Source organism: Venturia canescens, chromosome 1, assembly GCF_019457755.1.
Source record: "Venturia canescens isolate UGA chromosome 1, ASM1945775v1, whole genome shotgun sequence".
NCBI lineage: Eukaryota > Metazoa > Arthropoda > Insecta > Hymenoptera > Ichneumonidae > Venturia > Venturia canescens.
Genome location: NC_057421.1, coordinates 13721570 through 13735310, shown reverse-complemented (window position 1 = coordinate 13735310; position 13741 = coordinate 13721570). Strand labels below are relative to the sequence as shown.

The window sequence follows — 13741 nt, the reverse complement described above, 5'->3', positions numbered from 1 at the left end:
GCAAATTCGACAGAGCCAAAATTGGAGAATTATTGGAATTATTGGACTCCAACGTTACAAACTTCGTCATCCGACGAGTCAGAATGGATGCCGGTTCTCCGTTAATTTCCAAATCTTTTTCGATCTATTCTCGCTAGATTTGAATAAGCTTATCCCCACCGCAATTGTTATACATCAAATTAAGTTCGTGCGGTTGTTTGAAAAATCCGAGAGTCTCGCAGGAAAGAGACAAACGTGGCACAAGGCGTGGCATAAAGGAACCCCAGGGAGTTAAACCGCGAGCCCCAGGAATCGATCGACGAAAGTTGTTGCTTCGTCTCTCCTTTCTCTCCCTCATATACACACACATACACACGCACACAGGGACGACGGGCGAACACTCTCCGTCACCGTTAAACCATCGACGGGGTGGTTCACCCTCGACGTCGTCGTCGTCGTCGTCGTCCCGAAGGCGGACGGAAAAACACACGCGATGAAAGAATAAAATGAAAAAAAAAAAAAAAAAAAAAAACATTTATATTTCGTGACAATTGGCAATGAAATTAATAAATAATGCCTTTAAAAAGGTATTCATTCTTATTCTAGACACAAAAATCAATTTAAGTTCCCACGGAAACCGACGATAAAATTTATAGGGCAAGATGAAGCTTTACTTTCATCGCGTGCTTTACAAAAGTTCGCTCGCACTCCAAGTTCATAAATTCACGAAGTACGAAGTTTTTCATTACTGCTACGTTTTACATACGAAGATGAATCATTTACACGCGTACTAATGACAATGAGAATAAAATATATGAGAACTCCCCGTGTTTAGAAAAGTTCCAGTCTGTCGTACCCTCGGTAAAAATGCTCGTTGTGATAAAATCTCATTACGAATTAACTTGCAATTGATTTAAAAAAAATTAATTGCTCAGTGCGAGCTCCGAACGACTGGTGCCGCATCCAATCAATTCAATTACAATTCAGCGTTACGGATCGCATTATTCCGAGCAAATAATAGACGCTCGATAACCGTCGAGTGCCCTCGGAGTACGGGTACCCCGACGACAGAAAATTGTGAGCTGATCATTCTTCATCCAATTAAAAAATTGGCATTCGGAGAAGCGAAGGAGTAATCGGAAGTGAATGAAATTTTTCTCCCTCGCTGAAAAATGACGCTGAAGTTTCCAACGTTGGAGTCCAACGAAATGATCGAAAAAAACTCTCCAATAATTCCAGTGATTCTCCTATTTTGTTCCCTGCCAAATTTCCGATTCGTAGTTTTTCAAACTGCACCAACGATTCGTGAAATAAAAAATTGGTGAATTACAAACGTTTTTTTCGTTCATTTCGCTGGACTCCAACGTTGGAAGCTTTAGCGTCGTGCTGAAAAAAGTCTTGCGGATACTTTGATCAAGTTGGAAAAAGTACATTCAATCGCGTCGTGAAAAAATTCGCGATTGCTCACGAGGTTTGACAGAAATGAAGATTCAGGCTGCTGATAGCATTTCTGGAAGCATAAAGTCTGTCGGAGGAAGGAAAAATCGGTCGGAGAATGTCATAGTGTGGAAAATATTTTTCGAGAGACTGTTGTCGAATTCGCATTTTTTTCTATAGAAACGTACGAAAGACAAAGAAAAATGGCGGATCGGAAGGATCGAATTGACAAACACGCTTTGACACTTCCGAAATCGCATATGCCATTTCATTTCTCGATAAATTTCTCTCCCATCTGAAGCTGTTTAGTGAGCTGAGTCATTATTTGGTTATGAGCAATATATAATTTTTTACGAACAATCTTTAAAAAATTTCAGGATGAAAAAGGATCCAAAGCGCGGTTCAACTCACGTTTCCGCATCCTTTTATTTTTTGTCTTTAGCCAATTTAAAGAAAATATAATTACTGGAAATTCACAATAAAGAACTTATTAGGATTAATTATTTGACAGTTATTAAATTTTCATTGACTTCAATTGAAATTTTTCTGTTGACTTTTTGAGTTGTCGAGGAAAAACAGTTTGGAGGGTTGGACATTTAATCGTTGTGATTACCCACAAAAAGCATCACAATCAACAAATTAGAGCGGTTCGTCGTATTGAGGTCATAGGTTTTGAATGTTATTTACGAATATTTTTATATCCCGAATACATTTACTGAATTTTTGGAAAGTTTTTGATGAAATTACTAAAATCGATAATCATCGACTTTTAGTGAGTAAATTAACGAATAGGGTATTTTACACCATGTAAAAAAATATGTAAAAATGCATGATTATGATAGATTTCGCAAAAAGTAAACGAGAAACGTCAATATTTATTCATAAAAATGCAATGTAAATTTTATAATTCAATTTTAAAAATCGTCTTTTTTCATCTGTTATTCAAATGTCTAAAACGCCATTCGCCATATTGGATTCCAACGTGACGTCGCTCCGATAGTAAACAATCTAGATTCTTATTGTGCTCTTTGTGTTATTTTGAAATTTTACAAGTTATTATGCACGTTTGTGGACTTTTATCATTCATTTGATTAAAATCGCATTATGGAAATCGGTTTTGTGAAAGCAGATAGTACAAATCTACCAATGATAAATATGTTGATGGTGGCGATGAATCCACAATTTTTGTGGCATTTTTACACTTGTATTATTGCATTCAGGCACGAGACACCAATGATATACCACTATAACTCATTATTTTTACAAATCTTATTACTTGGTCTTTCGCCATTGTATTGTTTACTTACGGAGTGACGTCACAAACCGAAACAACATGGCGGCTAGCGTTTCCGCGCGAAAATTGAAAATCATAAATAAAAAATACTTTTCAAGACAGTTTTCGGTCTTATAAAATTGAAATAAAAATTCTACTGGTTTATTACGATCTCAGGATTATTTTAAAACAGTTTTCAAAAAAAGGTGTGTAATACCCTATTCTGATTCAAGAATGTAATCGTCATTGAACTTGTTAAACTCATATAGTTAATTACGAATTAGATGAATAAATTTACTTACTTTAATCATCCCACACTATAATAGTTTGGTTTTCATTAAAATTCCATTTTACATACACCATAAAATGTAATGATCCACTTATGATGAGAATTATTTCATCATTTCACATTAACTAAATAACGAATAAGACCAAATTATTTTTTACTGAACCTCTGTTTACTGATCAACTGTATTCAACCGATGCTCAAACGAAACTAAACCGTTGTCAAGAAAAATTAATATTTCGACATGTTGCATATAAACCAAAAAATTGAATATCGAATCAACAATTCATTTACTCAGAATATATAATAATAACAACATCGTTAATATACTATTGATAAAGAAATTTCAATCAGAAGCTGAATCAGCTTGAAATTTGAGATCGTTTGATACACATCTCTAAGTACATGAGATGCATGAGAAATTTATCGAAATTATGAGAAACCGAATGGACATACCAGCACAGTGTTTAGCATTATGGCTTCTACGGTAGAGTTGCCGATAAACGTCGTTATGCGGCTTCTATACCAAGGAATATACATGAGGTACATATACAGACAACACACGAGCATCGTGTTTCATCTGGACCGCGATTAATTGTACATGGACGAGGAAGACTGGCTCGTATGCTTCATGCAAATGCAATGCAAGACTTGATTTTGATGCGTTCACAATATTATTATGATTATTATTATTATACAAAGTACAGTGTCTGGATGTACGAACACGTGGACAGAGGAAAATGAGTATCTTTGTGGAAGGTCTCACAAGCGAGCTCTTTCATTAAAATATTCAGTAGTGTACACCACGATATGAGCACTAACGTGTAGTATCGTTAAAAAGTATTAATTTCTCGCGAATGTGTAGACGAGAGTTTGTCGTAGCGGAGCAACAATTTTTCTCGAAGCTGCTGGTCTAAAATTCATCGAGTGGACAGCCCAAAAACAAATGTTGGTGGAAGGGAATGCGGCGTGGAAAAATATTTGACAATTTTCAGGAAAGTTCGTGCAGCAACTTTAAATGTGTTTGTATCCAGGGGGATCGAGACTTTTGAATTCTTTGTGTGAACTTTTGGCGAGTCAACAAATTTCGTTGAATCACCAGTCCAAACGTACCAGAAACTACTGATTTTACTAAAGCTCAGGAGACACAGAATTGAATTGCTTGCACATGCAGAGGATGCCACAATGTGGACTGGAGGGCAGAAATAAAAAGCACCAAAAACAACGACGATTAAAAGAGAATTACAATGATTAAAAGAGAACCTGCGAGTCGAGATTTCACCTTGAAATGACGCGCTCACAGAGTCAACAGTTTATTCGATGAGAACGCAATGCGAGCAACTGTGCAATCTGCCCAGTTGATAACTGAATACTGAATGTATGCGACGTACATACGGTGTGAAAAAAGGACAATTTTGAAGGTCGAAAAATCCTTTTTTTTTCTCCTATACATATGGATTCGGTAACTACTGGGTTAAGTCGAAACTCGAACGAGAAGTGCGGAGTGGTTAAAAAAAAATCGTGATTTACCCTGGCACTGAGTAATCGTAGGCGCGTTTTTGGGACACCCAATAGCACCACAAACGCATGTGCTTCGTAGTTACGTGTCCAAGCGCATTTGTATGTAGTGGTAATTCTTCGAGGTACAAAAACAATTTACAGCGGAACCGGTGGAAGTGCGGGAAAAGAGTTTCTCAGCAAACACGAGGACGAGGATACCACGTGTCATTGATGATTCATTTGAAATTTTGAAGCGTCAAAACTCTCACCAAACTGAAAAAGTAGGATTAAAACGTTGGCCTTCTTTGCCCACGTTTTTCTTCTGCCGTCTCTTTTTTCTTTTCGTCTCTTCCCGACTCACGCAAACTTTAATGCTCCTCTTTAAGCTCGCTCTTTTTTGTTTTTATACGGTTTATATATACGGTTACATACGATTGTAGCCAGCCATGTATATTCATACTGTTTAAGAAGTCCAGGCTGGACAATGTTCGCTCGGAAAGTTTCCTCGACAATGAGAAGCCCTTCAAGTGCATCGAGCAGAAGGGAGACTCGAGTTCAGTCTGATTGTGAGTCATAGAAGACGACGCCGTAAATTCCGCTTTTTCTCTCTCCCCCTCTCCATTTTCTGCTCTCTTTTTTTGGAGCAAATTGCTCGAAAGCTTCCGGAAAAAGAGACGAGCTGTTAGGTTTGCTGTAAAATATTCTTTTTCGTCCAATGTGATGGGTAAATTTCTTATCGATCGATGCGCCATCGCAGTTAAAACCATTTTTTCCTTGTCCGACGAGTTCGCAACTTCACACTTATCTCGTGGCTAGAAATCGTCTGACTCAATTTCGTCATGCTGCTTCATCGAAATGCAAAAATATTTTTATCCTCGTTGCAAACACTTTGTGACAGATTTATGCAACGAAGATTGGTAACTTTGTTCGAGATCGTTGAGAACGCGCGCAGCACCAGGCAGACAATGGATCTCGATTCGTATACTAAAATTAAAAATTTAAAGCAAATACTGCGATAGTGAATGTTCATTGCATTTAGACGGGGCGAGAATCTAGGTCGTTCGAATGTACGAATAACTAAACGTCGCAGCAACAAAATAATAGTTGAATTCCAAGTTTTCGCACTCGATATAAAATAATCGTTCAATGAATTCCATTTTAAGCACTTCTTTCTTCACCCCTCCTTTGCTTTCGTGTACAATTTTTCGATCTTTCGTTTTGCTTTTTTCGTTGAGGCTCACAAAATTTTTTTTTCCCTGGTCTGTGTTTCCTGTCGTCCCGTGACTAGGACAGGGATTTTGCCTCTGGGAACGAGGGAAACAACGCGTAACTACTCGTGTATATGTGGACAGATGGCCGTTTTCTCTTACGCGAGGACGACAAACCATTTACAAAGATCTTTCTCGGATCTCAACGGTAAACACGAGAGGTTTCTTATATATACAGCACATGTGGAACCTTCGACCTGGGGTAGCGAGTCACAGCGAGAAAAAGGACCAAGGCCAATGTGAAAAAGGCAAAAGGAAATGGAAAATCTGACGTTAGAGAGAAGCAAGGGAGCAGCAGGGAGGACCAGGCGCGGCACACATCCCAAACACACTCTCGAATAAATAAACGTGTTTGCCAGATGCCCAAATCATTTTATTCCCTTTCCTGAGGAGATACGGAGTTCCGGACTCTCTGAAATTCGTTGATACCCACTTCGAAAATCTTCATTATCGAGCATGCTTCAGGGCATATCTGTGCATGAAGATTCTATTGGATTTCCTCGCAGTCACGAAGCATACTTTAGGAAATTCGTAAAGTTTGATCGGTGGCCAATTATCGGTTCTGAAGTAACTAGAGTTGAATGATCGATCGTACACATTCGTTCAAAATAAAATACCCACGGACACTTTTTTACTGAGGGTGAGACTGATTTTCATTACGCAAGCCCAACGATGCAAAACTCGGGTGGGGATCAAATGTTGGAATGACTCAAATTTCGAACAGCTAAAATCTCGAGTTTATAAACTTCGAATGATAATATATTACACTGAAGTTTGCAACGTTGGAGTTCAACGAAATGATGTAAAAAAAGCCTCCAGTAATTCCAGTAGTTCTCCAATTTCGTTCCCTCCCGAATTTGCAATTTGTAGTTTTTCAAGCTGCACCGATATTTCGTGAAATAAAAAATGGGTCAATTACAAATGTTTTTTTTCGTTCATTTCGTTGGACTCCAACGTTGCAAACTTCAGCGTCGTTGATAATATGGAGACAGATAGATTCGACTGGAGCTTTGAATGTCGAAAATAAATAAAGCAGAAACTGCAAGGTTCGAAGCACCTTTACGTCGAAAATAAAATGTAACAATCGCTCATAGGACGATGACTAAAATATCGATTTTTCGAAAATTCGACTATCACTCTTTCGATTCATAAATTACTACGGTCAGCGATACTGTGAAAATTCACAATTTTGAAAATATAATAACGAAAGACCAAATATTACAGAGGTTGAAATACTGAAAGACCAAAAAGTCGAACAGCCAAAATAGAGAAATGTTAGAAAGTCGATCGATCAAAATAAAGAAATGCAGCGGAGCTCCAAATATACGCGTCTCATTCACTCACTTACTCAGACCGGTGATCTCCAATTTTAAACATCGCCATTTTGACTTTCGCCTTTTCGAGCCATCGCTATTCCGCATATCTAAGTTTTATAGGCTCGAAAAATTCACTTTCGATTTTTTGCTGCTTTATATTCTGGTCTGTCTTTAAAACAATTACTCTCCATTTTGAATTCGAAAATATGAACTTTTGACATTCGGACGGTATGTTAAAATTGCATTCGAAATGAAAACTATTGAAATATATATATTTTCGGGTAAATACGAATTCAAAGAAGGAATTTTTGATTAAACATGCAATCTGCTGAATAGTCGATCGGGAATAAGAATTTCGAATTAGTACTTATTTTTCTCCAAACTGATATCACAACTTTTAAAATTTCGAAATATCGACCGTTCTACAATTCAGTTATTCGACATAATATTGAACCCCATCCGCAAAACTCACGTTGGGCATGACTTTTTTGGTAATTACGCAGTTTGGTTACTTTCCCGAAAATCGATGTTACACTTTTTTTTTACCATGAACAGATTTTCCCAACTTCAAGACCCCGTAACTTATGACGCCGAAGTTTGCAACGTTGGAGTCCAACGAAATTATCCAAAAAACCCTTTAATAATTGGAGTAATTCTCCAATTTCGTTCCCTGTCGAATTTCCAATTTGTAGTTTTTCAAGCTGCACCGATACTTCGTGAAATAAAAAATAACTTATGGTTTTTATGGAAAATGTGAGCCTCCCCGACGGAATACCACTCACTCTAGTTCGATCGACAACTTCGAGATGGAAAAAAAATTCTTGCATCGATTTTCGGAAAAGTAACCAAACTGAGAACGCGCTCGGAGTCCAACGAAACGAAGGAAAAAAAAAACATTTATAATTCACCAATCTTTTATTTCACGAATCATTGGTGGAGGTTGAAAAACTACGAATTTAGAATTCGTCAGAAAACGAAATTGAAGAATTACTGGAATTATTGGAGGGTTTTTTTTCCATAATTTCGTCGGACTCCAACGTTGCAAACTTCAGCGTCACACCAAACTGCACAAAAACGATTTTTTTTCTCAGAAAATGTTGCACCCTCGTCACTAGGCAAACAGAATTTTCAGGTAATTTTTTATTGAGCTTCGTAAACTGATTTTAGAATCAGTTCGTACCCGAGACAGTCTCGGACCGTAGGCAACTTTGGTGCCAAAATTCGATAATTCATTGCAACGTCAATATTATTATTTGAGGCAATGTTTAGACGAGTTTTCGAAAGTCTCGACGATGAATATATGACACAAGATCACGAGTCTGGCCAGACGAACTCTCTCACAAACGACGAGTGTTATTATTATCACGTGTGCCAGACCGAGCTCGTTAAATAGGGAGACAGAGAGAAATATAGGGAAATGGAAAATAGAGAATTCGTGAAAGGGAAGCAAAAAGAAAAGAGGAGAAAATGTGACGAGTGCGCGTGTGCCAACGAACCCTGAATATTCATGAGTGGGTTTCGCACGTCGAGTCGCGGGTGACTGCATGGAAAATAAACGATATTCGTTGATCCTTATGCACTTTGAGTCCTCTAGTTCCTCTCGTTTCCTTCGACTACCAAACGACTTCATGAGTTTTCCGTTAAAATGTTGTAGCAACGGACTCGACTCTGTTTCCTATGTTAGGGCGTCAGAGAATTTTCGATGCTTTTCGTTCCGTCGAAAAGTTCATGGAACATTCAAAGTGCGCACGAAAATCGCCGAGGAAAGATGATACGAATATTTCTGTTTTTACTTCGTATTCGAAACCGCATAATTTTAACTTGCCTTGAAATTAAGATTTTTTCAAGGGATTTGCCAGGAGCGATCGTAGTTTACTAAAAATTCAGTTGACCTTGACTTTCACGTTTAATTAAATGCGACGAATTCGTGAGAAATTATTGAAACGTTTAGCTCCCGCGGATCTGGATCCGGCCAAGAAAAAAAGTTTCGAATAACATATTTTCTCTCGGATTTGACAATTTTTTTCCAACTTCGTCGCAGTAACAAATTATCATGAAAAACACGAAATTCGGTTCGCCCCACTGGGTCCAATATTCGAGAAACTATAAACACGAAATTATGAACTCGTCGACGCTGCAAATGAAAATACAACGAAAGAGGCGCGAGGGCCTTGTATATTTGAGACGCGAAGTAATTCCAAGAATGTACGACAAACGTTACAAGAGCAATTCCGCGTTACGAGTGTGTGCCACCATCCAAGCTTAATCCTCGGCTTATGTAGACCGTCAGACAGAGAAAAGCGACGAATTTTAGACGCCGCCTTTCTAAGCAGTAAAAAAAAGCGATTCACCTCGTTTAAATACGTAAATTTATAATCCTTACGAATAATAATTCGTATAACGAATAGACGCAGTTGTTTAGTACAAAATGTCATCACGTCCTTCGACAATTAACGCGAGTTCCCTGAATTTATACTTAAAAAATGAGAAACTTTTTATTTCAAGTTTTTTTTAAACTACCGAAACTTAAACGTGGACGTAAAAAGTTTATTTCTTTGACCAGAGGATGTACAATTCACATATTTCTTCCCCTTAAAAGCACGAGGAAGATGAAAATATGTGCGGATGAAAAATTCCCTTAATAACACTTGCGTCGACGCGCAGTATTTTTTCTTCCCTTCAAAACTAAATAAATATTCGCACACGTATGTGCATTTGTGTACGTAAATTCGCGCATGGTTTTACGCGTCTGAACTCGTGGCGAAAGAAAGTGTAACGCATGGAAGGAGAAGAATGCATAGCGTGAGAGATAAAAATTACCAAGCGGCGCGTCCGATCTTTCATCTCAAAACGCCGGTTGTACGACCCACGTGTTTTTTCCCTTTTGTGACCAACGAAAAATCAAGAGCTACCAGCATGTTGGTATTTGTTTTGCAATATGAGGGTTCGACGAGGAGAGGTCGTGTGCGCGTGCAAGGCCGGGAGAAGGGCACGAAAAATGTTCAAAAACTCCCATGAGGGATAAGGGAATGTCAAAAATTTCAGTGGACGAGAAGAAAAAAATGATGAATTCGTGTAGCAAACGAGATGAATAGATTCTTTGTTCAGACATTTCAAGAGATTCTAATATTTCAATGGACGAAAACATTTCTTCATCGGGTTTACCGAGTGTCGGTTACATTCATTCGAAACTTATTTTATGAAAAGATTGCGAAGAAATTTTTCGAATTTATTCCACGGAACATCGATCGCGTGCGCATATGCAAAGATTCTTTTATCGCTCAACATTCGTGCTTCGATCCGAGTGCATGTACTCTCGAATTTGATGGGAGTCGACGTCGCGACGTCGTCAGCCTCGTACCATCCCGTCAACAAGCGTTACCATTGTTTTTTTTCTCCTTTTCGCGTTCGTCGTCACTACGCCGTTTCTAAGCTCCGAGCAGCACTTCTATTGAGTCGGCTTACGTCTCAAAATTCCACATGAACATGCTCGAAATAATAACATGAAAAAGCAAATATTTTTGTCGCCTTCGTATTTCCCGATGCTTTCGTGCCACTTATTTTTCAGTATATTACGTTGGAGTCTTCCGAGAAATAATCGATCGTAAGATTATCTTCGATTCTGAGCCCGAGATGTATCAAAAAGTCATTTGGAACAGATTTGTTTCCTGCGCTTCGAAGATTCACCGAAATTTTGCAAATTGATTCCCAAGAATTCTCACGAATCTTCCGACTTTTCGAATAGAGACGAGTCAATGAAAACCGTAAAATATAAAAAAAATTTTGCCCACTTTCCTCACCCTTTTGCACGACGACAGCTTCATTTTGAGCCGAAAGCTCCATACAAAATTTATCGTCATGACGATAAAAAAAAACAAAAATAGTACTAAAAAGGGCTCCTGCTCGATACTCGACGAAAATAAAATGCCTCTGCGCGTACGAGTGACAATTTTCGCCCCGTCGAGGCTCGCTCGCGTCCCACACAGTATTTCTCCCCATCGACCCTAACCTCTCACGTTTTTTACCCTTTTCTTCCTCGTCCTTTCGGTTTTTGTCTCTTTCGTTACTCCCGCCCTCCAGCCTCCGCTGTTTTCCTTTCTGTTCCGGTGGCTCGTGAACTCGCGCAACGACACTTACGCACACGAGTCTCCACGCGAAACGATTGCCGTGCAATACGTTCCCATCCGTGCCTACACACTTAATTGTATATCTATACGAACTTCCGGTTCTACAGCATGGCCAACGAACGCTATACTCGAAAGGAACGACGATATTGTTTTGATGCACGTTTCTCATATCGCATGCACACTCGTAGTCCAAACCGGCGTTCATTTCTCCAGGCTTATCTCAAATACTCGATTATCTCAGTTCAATTTCTAGGGTCTTAAAAAAAAGGGGAGAAAAAAGTTTGTAGAAGAGAATCGCTTCGGGACGTTGTGTTTACTTTCGCGTTCTTCGAACGTGCCGGAAGTTTTTTCTCCCTTTCGCGTTGTTAGTATCACTGGATTCTGACACTGGACGAAAGACATCGAGCTGAGTTCATAATAACCGAGCCTTCGGTTACGAAAAAATAGGTGAAGATTTGATCGACTGTATTTTTGTACGTTCTTCATATTTTTCATTTCTTTTAACCTCATTTTGCAGTTTTGTTAGTCCCGGCAAACCTTAAAAAAGTAACAAAATTTCATTTTTTGTTACAGTCCAATTTCGAAGTCTATCGAGTCGAGGTTGGAACAAAGTTCGGTTGCATTTGGTTATTTAAAGTAATTCATTGACAGGAGTACACACTCTGTTCGACTACATGCGACGTCTTTCTCGGCTGAGTACTGTACTCACCAATATGCGTTTCCACGACGCGAGTAGTCACTCGAGTGGATTGCTCTGGCCGAGTATTCGCTGCGCGTGAATGGTAAGCTTCACATTTAAAACATACGCAGGTCATTCCGAGAAACACTTGCGTAGCAAAGATTTTATTTTCTCTTTCTCGTTCGCGATCGTTTGTCGTTCAACGTTATTCTTTTGACATCGCAGTACATTGAAACCTCCCCTTTCTCAGTTCAATTTTCGTAGCTTCAGATTATTTACTCTCCACAAAAATTGACGATTCGGTGTCCCGAGATTTCAATGGTCATTGTGCGAGTTTGAAAAGACACGAACTCGAGCGATGATTACAGTTTCCCGAAACCGCAAGTGCGTTCACTGGTAGACTGGTATTTTTTTAAATTTCCAAAACTCTGACAATGTACGTACAGCTGTTTTGTCTTTTATTGACGTCTCGAAGAAAATTCGAATAAAATATTTCTGCTTGATATTTCGAAAGTTTGCTCGGAAATTTGGTACTACGAATTGAAATATTAAACTGTTTCGTACAGAAATGATGAAAGATGAAAAGCATCGCGATGTTGCAACTTGATGATTCGAGGTGAAAAGCGTTATACCTAAAAACGAGTGCTGCGCGCGTTCTCTGTATACGTGAAAGAGTGTAAAACCAGGCCTGTGCGAGACGGAGAGAGAAAGAGAGAAAGATATTATAAACCGACTGATGAGAATAAACGTGTGTGTTGAGTGTATGTGTGTTTCAACCGTGTGTATCGATCGCAGAGCACACGCCGAAAAGCGTTCGCGAGCGCCACCACCACGTTTATCTCCATCTCTCTTCTTCTCTCTCCCGCTCACTCTTTCACACACGGTTTCGTAGGGAGCGGCGCGACCGAAAAATCTCTCGGATTATGTACGTAGTATACATGGACAAACCTCTCTAACTTGAAAAAAAGATTCAGTCAACTTTACTGTCGTTGTACTTGAACGTTCAATCCTATTTATCCCGAACATATTTCGTAAGCAATAAAAAAACACTGGTTAATGTTCTGTCCACGTTTGCAGAGAAGAAAAATCTGAAGATAATTTTGAGTCGATATAATTAGAGCGGTGAAATAATTTTCTCATTATACCGAGTGTCATCAATAATATTCCAATCACAATAACAATTTTTTGTAAGCCGTTGTAAATATTTAAGACTGGAATGATAAACGTGTCGATGCTTAAATTCGATCGATTAGTATCGAAGGATTATCGAAACATATTCCTTGTAAAAGAAAAAAAGCAACGAAAAAACACACCGAACTGGTTCTACTGAGAAAAAAAACGATACTTCCGATTTATTCAACGTGCGAATGAAGTATCGCACTGTTGTGAGATCTCATCACGTACAAGAGAGTAACAGTACCGAAGAACGCGCACTGTCAGACGGACGCTTCTTTCATTCAGTCTCGTTTTGTTCGATCCTATTTTGCTTTTTCCAATAGGACGGCCGTAAACAAGTTTTCTATTTCCGTGGTTACGCTTTCTTTCGTCACGTGGCAATTTTTCTTACCTTGATTCTGTTTTGTTTTTTGTTGTTTGCTGAATGAGAATTCCGAGCGATAAACACACACGAGAAGCACGTCACACAACAGACCACGCACTATGGAGCCTCGAGCTCGACTGAGAAAAACTTGAGGGATCAAGGGGTGGGGATAACGAGGGGGTAGAAAGAAGCGCGCGACGCCGGCCGCCATATTTAGATGTCGAAAGCGTCGAAAGTGACGGTTGTGTGCTTGCGTACGCTAAATAATTATTTTTCGTTACACGGCGTTTTGAATATTGCTTTTTCATTCATTTTTTTTGCGTATGAACAACTTCA

At 38.9% G+C, this 13741-nt stretch overlaps 1 protein-coding gene across 2 annotated transcripts in view; it reads right to left on the bottom strand.

Moving 5' to 3' along the window:
* tty (tweety) overlaps positions 1–13554 on the bottom strand; it is a 39756-nt gene extending 26202 nt beyond the window's left edge. For both annotated transcript variants that reach the window (XM_043425348.1, XM_043425339.1), the window contains exon 1: positions 13433–13554. The gene's annotated coding sequence lies outside the window, so the exon portion shown is untranslated. The remainder of the gene's footprint in view (positions 1–13432) is intronic.
* Positions 13555–13741: the final 187 nt, after the last annotated feature.